The following is a 6669-nucleotide window of genomic DNA, read 5'->3' as shown; positions in this document are numbered from 1 at the left end:
AGGGTGTCATGCTGAGTGAAGTAAGCCAGGCAGAGAAGGACAGAAACCATATGTTTGCACTCAGAGGTCTAGCAGGAAAACAGGAGAGACCTAATGGAGAACCAGGGGGAACGGAGGAGGGAGAGAGAGAGTTGGGGAGAGAGAGGGATGCAGAACTTGAGAGACTATTGAATGCTGAGAATGAACTGAGGGTTGGGGGGGAGGGGGAGGGGGGAAGACAGGTGGTGGTGATGGTGGAGGGCACTTGAGGGGAAGAGCACTGGGTGTTGTATGGAAAACAACTCACGGTTCGTGAGTTCAAGCCCCGTGTCGAGCTCTGTGCTGACAGGTAGCTCAGAGCCTGGAGCCTGCTTCAGATTCTGTGTCTCCCTCTCTCTCTCTGACCCTCCCCTGCTCGCACTGTCTCTCTCTGTCTCTCAAAAATAAATAAAAGACATTAAAAAAAAAAAAAAGCTTTTCAAGGTGGGAAACCCACACCTCAATATTGAAGAAAAGTCCATGCTGAACTCAAAGCCAAGCTCTTGGATTCCCCAATCAAAAGCTATCACCAAGTCACTAATGTTGGCCATTACTGGCTTTGGAATTGAACGAGATGCCCATGGGAAGCCTGGGTTTTGATCCTGTGCTTAGCCCATAATCCCACCACCCTGCTTGACTTCTCAAGATGCTTACCACCGATTATAAATTGAATTGCCTTCCTACTCAATGCCAGTCCCAGATGGAGAGTAACCTCTGTCCTGTCAGTTAACTAGCACAGTGCCTGACCCATGGCAGGCCACTAGACCCCAGAATGAGTGAAGCCCGCAGACCAGACATTTTCTCTTCTCACTTATAGAACACCATCCTTATCACCTCTTTCCTCCAGCCCCCTCGCTCTCTGCCCTAGCTTCACACCTGGAGAAAGTCCGCGGCCTGCCTCCCTCACCGCTCTATACACCAGCGATTCTCAACTAAGGTGATTCTGCCCTCCAGGGGACACAGGTATGGAAACACTTTTGCTTTCTGCTTTCACAAGCAAAGTGGGGAAAGGGGGATATGTCCTCTAATGCTAAACATCCTACAATAGGCAGGGTAGGGCCCCCCCCCCCCCCCCCCAATATTATCTGGCCGAAAGTATCCATAATGCAAAGAACGAAAATCCCTGGTCTAGACACGGAAAACTCTCCAGACCCCTCCCTGTGTTACCAGGAAATCCTTCCCCTTCAGGCCGTCACTTCCGGATCCAGGTTACTCACCCCACAGGCTCCCTAGGGACATCTCCATCCCGGAAGACCCTGTACTCCTGGTCTCCCCTCACACACCCTGCTCCTGCCCTCCCAAGACCCTGACTAGAGAACTCCGAACCTAAGCTCCAACCTCGACTTCAGGGTTATTTTCCATGGCGGCCTCAAACCTTCACTCCGCGGCTCAGCTTCTGTTTTTCCTCCCTTGGAGTTTCCTCCAGGTGTGAGATCGCTGCCTGTTCACAACTAGCCGCTTACCCTCCATGCGCTGCTAACCCGGGTCAGGCACGGCTCAGCCCAAACCCGCCAGTATAAACCATCCCTGTTTTGCAAGTGAAACTGAGGGGCAGCGGAGTGACCGGTCCCAGCCACATGGCCGGCGAGCGACGGAACCCGGAGGCGCAGAGCTGCTGCAGAGGAGACAGAGCCCCGGAAGGCGGCTCGCAGGCTCGGCTCTGGGGGGCGGCGCCGCTCGACTGGGGGAGGAGGACCGCGCACCGCTCCCCGCCGCACCCCTACCTGTGCCCCGACGCGGTGTCTCCCCTGCGTGACCCCCTGCACACGCACTCTCACCCGCCCAAGTCGCACGGCCCCGCCGGCCTAGGGCGCACACGAACGCGCCGCACCAGCACGAGGCCACCAACCCTGCCTGTCCAAGCCTCCTTCCCACCTGCCGACGGCCTCACACACACACACACGTGTCCGCCGCGTCGCCTCACAGCGCAGAACGCCGGCCACCACACGTCCCAGACTCAGTGTTCCCCTCAGCGCTGCCACCGGCGCGCGCCGCCCCGGACCCACAGCCTCGCCCCACCTCAGGACCCGCGCAGCCCCGCCAGAACCCACACTGCGTCACGACCCGCGCAGCCCCGGGCCGGCGACCCCGCGCCACCTCATGACACGCGCAGCCCAGTCACGAACCCACACTGCGTCACGACCCCCCGCAGCCCCGGGCCCACAGCCTCGCGCCGCCTCGCGACCGCACGCAGGCACACGCTCCCGTTCACCTCAGTTCTCCCAGCTCGCGTCCCGTCGGGACCCACTGGGGACAGCTGCGCAGCACCGCTCGCCCCCAGAGGCCCCGCGCCTGCGCACTCCCCTAGGAGACCCCAGGCGCAACCGCCCCTTCACACGCGCAGCACGTAGGTGGGCCGTCGCCCCGCCCCCGGATACCCCGAGCGCGACGGGCTCCGCCCCTAAACAAAGCCATGCGGCGCGCACGCGCTCACTCTCCGGGGAGGGTACCTCCCCACAAGCTAGGCGTGAGACCCGCCCCCTCACATGCATCAGACACCCCTTAACCCGGGCGCGCGCCAGGCCGGGCCCCGCCCCCGCACATGACTTAACAGGAGGAGGAGCCCTCCTGTTAAGTCATGTGGAAGCACTCAGGAGCGTGGGACTTTCCGCGACGCAGGGAACCAAACCCTCCGCAGTAGACCGCCCTCATGGCTAGCACCCCCGCAGGTTCCCTCCCCTGTGCACTCCAGAGCTCAGCGATACCGGGTGCTGGACGCCCCCGCGGCCGCGCGTGCGCACTGCAACTCCCAGGAGCCTCCGGGGCGCGGGGCGGCTATGCCCGCAACGTGGGGCAGAGGGCTCCGAGTGTGCGAGGGCTAAGATCTGTGCTGCCCGGAGTCAAAATGACCCGGGAAGACGGCCAAGTGATGGTCCTCAAGCCAGAGTGGAATCTTGTTTGCGCCTACGTAGAATTAATGTCCCCAGTGCCGCTTTGCGCTGGCGCTTCTCTGGCGGGCAGCCTACATTTCCCGGGAGCCCCTGCGGCGCGTGGGGACGCGGCGGAGTGCGCAGAGGAGCGTGGTACGAGCTCGCGCGCTGTGGCGGCACCTGCGGTGACTACCGCGTCCTCCTGATTTTCATGGAGGTGTGCGGGTGGACCCGCCCCTGCAGCCTGGGCGTGTGGGTCCCGGGTTGTGACGGTACGTCTGAGTGCGTGAGGCCCAGCTTGTGCCATTGTATCTTGTGAGGCCCTGTGTTTGTGATTGTCTTGCACGAGTGAAGGGGAAACACCGGTGTTGAGTGCGTGTGCTCGTGCCCGCAGGTGTGTCGTCTCTGGATGCTTTGGCACCACGTCAGATATAAGCCCACAGAACCTAAATTACCTTCACTCTGGATCCGTGTGTGTAGATAACCACAGAAAACGAATGTGTGCACAGAAACTACCGTTTGTGCAAGTGTGTGCGTGACACCACTGTGTCTATATTTATGGAGATTCTGTTTCTGCGTTTTTATAGACGTGTGTGTACAATCCTGATTGCAAGCGCAGCGTGAGGATTTTCCCCGCCGTCATACAATTCTTTGGACCCATAGGCTTGTCCTACAACCCAGCCCAGTTCTGACACTAGCTCGCTGGCGACGGCTGTCTCCAGGACGGTGCCCACCCCGCACGCCGGACCCCAGTTCCAAGTCTGTAGGTCAGAGTCTCCAGGGACCTTCGTCCTACAGTTTAACAGGGCAGGGGCGGTTCACAGACCTCGGAGACGCGTTTTACTTACCAGTCAGCGCGATAAAAGGACGTAACCCAGGAACAGCGGACGGAAGAGATGCACAGAGGGAGCGTCTGGGAAGCGCCGGGGGCTCACTCTCCCAGCACCTCCACGTGTTCGCCGACCCGGAAGCTCTCTGAATCGCCTCCTTTTTCCGAAGAGGCTTCATTTAATAGGCATGATGGATGTAACCAATGGCCATTAGTGATTGAACTCAATTTCCAGCCCCCCTACTCTCCACAGAGGTCAGGGGGTGGGATTAAAAGTTCTAACCCTCTAATCACTAGCTTGGTTCCCCAGGCAACCAGCCCCACCTAGGAGTTTTCCTCGAATTCCTGCTCATTAACATAACAAAAGAGAGCCTTCCCTCTCCACACTAGTGAAATTCCTGCGGTTTGGGGAGCTTAACGCCTGGAAGGGTGAAGAACAAATACCTATTTCTTACTACAAAATACAACATCGCACTACCCGTGTGGGGGAAGCCCAGGGTTTGTGGTGGTGCCGAGTAGGACTAGGAATGAAGAGCAAACGTATAAGTGACCCAGCGATAGCCCTGCTGGGCATCTACCCAGGGGACACAGGCGTGCTGATGCACAGGGGCACATGTACCCCAGTGTTCATAGCGGCACTGTCAACAATAGCCAAATCATGGAAAGAGCCTAAATGTCCACCAACCGATGAGTGGATCAAGAAGATGTGGTTCATATACACATTGGAGTACAATGAGAAAGAATGAAATCTGGCCGTTTGTGGCACCGTGGATGGAACTCAAGGGTGTTATGCTAAGTGAAATAAGTCAGGCAGAGAATACGTTTTCATTCATAAGTGGAATAGGAGAAACTTAACAGAGGGCCATGGGGGAGGGGGAGGGAGGCAACCCATGAGAGACTCTTGAATACTGAGAACAAACAGGGTTGATGGGAGTGGGGGAGAAGGGAAAATGGGTGGTGGGCGTGGAGGAGAGCACTTGTTGGGATGAGCACTGGGTGTTATGCGGAAACCAACTTGACAATAAACTATAAAAGAAAATAAAAAAGAGAGTAAATGTATAAGGAGCCAGTTTTTGGACTCCCAGTTGTGTGACAAGGTGGTAGTAATCATCAAAATAGCAGCTAACGGGTATTAGGACTTTTACTACCACCCTTGCTAGCAGCTAGCACATTGCTGCGTCTGGTCAAAAGTGTCATTTCCACGTAAACTTTTATTTAATCCTTGTAACCCTACTCAGAGTTGTTTCTACTGAACTCTCTGTTCTCCAGGTGCATAAACAGAGGCACAGGAAGGTTAGGTTAACTCACCCAAGGTCACACAGCTAGTAACGATCAAAGCAGATTTTTGGGTCTTGCTGACTCCAAAACTCTTGCTGTTTCCACCCAGAGTTTTTTCCCTGGAACAAGCTGCTTCTTGAACTGGGGGATTTTTCTAAGTGCCTGGTGGTGCTGGTGGTACCTGTGCTTGTAAGGACACAGGTCTGAATCAAACTGACTCTGACCTTGCAGGCCTAAGTGTCAGCTTCTCTGACAACCCTTGGAACGCCCAATCGGGAAAGACCAGTTAGCACCTTTAACATTTCTAAGGGCGGGCCTAAAGATGGAGGTTAAGGGGTGCCTGGGTGGCTCAGTCGGTTAAGCATCCGACTTCGGCTCAGGTCATGATCTCACATTCGTGGGTTCGAGCCCAGTGTCAGGCTCTGTGCTAACAGCTAACTCAGAGCCTGGAGCCTGCTTCAGATTCTGTGTCTGCCCCTCCCTGTTCATGCTCTGTCTCTCTCTCTGTCTCAAAAATAAGTAAAACATTAAAAAAATTTTTTTAAGTAAAAAAAAAAAATGGAGGTTAAGACTACGTGAGGGTCCTGGGCCCACTCTGTAATTGGTCAGTACTCTAGGTGTTGTGATTGGCTCCCACCAAAAGTATCAATGAGTGGTTAAACCTGCTGTCAATATACCCGTGTCACCGTTTCCTGTAACTCCCCCTTCCCAAACTCATCAAAGCCCCTACCCGGCCTTGCTCGGGGCTCGCTCCACGTGGATCCAGGGTTTTGTTGGCCGGGCCTAAATCCGTAATAAAGCCCTTTGCTTTTGCATGCGTGATTCGGTCTCCCTGGCGGTCTCTGGTTTTGGGGGGGCAATATTAAAATCTAGGTACAACATGCTGGCACCCGGAAACTAGCACCTGCTGTCTGGGAAGGTGCTTTCCCTGTGGAATTCACCGAGGGGTGGGCATCACAGGCCCAGGAGTTGCTAAGTGAATTCAGGAATGAATGCATGGATAAATGAATACTGCTAGTTTAGGCACACAGCACTGTGGCTCGAAGGTCTTATAATGACAAGTGAAATTTTGTGAGCCAGGTTCAAACCAGAAATCTGTGACAGTAAGTCAGAATGGTATTCTGGAGCTTGATAAGCCATTTTTGTCTATTTCATTTATTATTTACCCAATATTTATTTTCTATTATATACCAAGTATGTTGCCAACTTGATATAAAATGATAGAATCATAACAAAATAGAGGTGGTCTCCAAAGTCATGAAGATCACAAAGAAATGACCCTTACAGTAAGTAGGCAAATAGAAGTAGAGTACAACATTCATATAACACACTGCGGTTTAAGAATATTCTGATAATTTACCCATTATGTCATCACATAAGATGGTTTGAGAGAACTTCTTGCAATTTAGATAACGTGGGGTTTTGTTTGATTTTTAGAAGAACGAGAGAGGGAGAGAGAAAGAATATCTCAAGTAGGCTCTGCACTGGGAGCCCGACACGGGGCTCAATCCCGGGACCCCGACACCATGACCTGAGCCGAAATCAAGAATCGGATCCTCAGCTGACTAAGACACCAGGCGTCCCTATAATTTTTATGTTCATACTTAACTTTGTTTTGAAATTGTACAAATTTCATAATTTTCATTTACATTTTCATTTTCACCCTTGAGTTGT

At 54.0% G+C, this 6669-nt stretch overlaps 1 protein-coding gene across 4 annotated transcripts in view; it reads right to left on the bottom strand.

Moving 5' to 3' along the window:
* Nucleotides 1–2307, bottom strand: part of ZNF667 (zinc finger protein 667) — a 46411-nt gene extending 44104 nt beyond the window's left edge. For 3 of the 4 annotated variants that reach the window (XM_029924618.1, XM_029924614.1, XM_029924617.1), the window contains exon 1: nucleotides 2231–2307. The gene's annotated coding sequence lies outside the window, so the exon portion shown is untranslated. The other variant, XM_029924616.1, reaches the window with a different exon arrangement.
* Between the last annotated feature and the right edge of the window lie 4362 nt (nucleotides 2308–6669).

This window comes from Suricata suricatta, chromosome 16 (assembly GCF_006229205.1).
Source record: "Suricata suricatta isolate VVHF042 chromosome 16, meerkat_22Aug2017_6uvM2_HiC, whole genome shotgun sequence".
NCBI lineage: Eukaryota > Metazoa > Chordata > Mammalia > Carnivora > Herpestidae > Suricata > Suricata suricatta.
The sequence above is the reverse complement of the archived record's forward strand: the minus strand, read 5'-3'. Positions and strand labels throughout refer to the sequence as shown.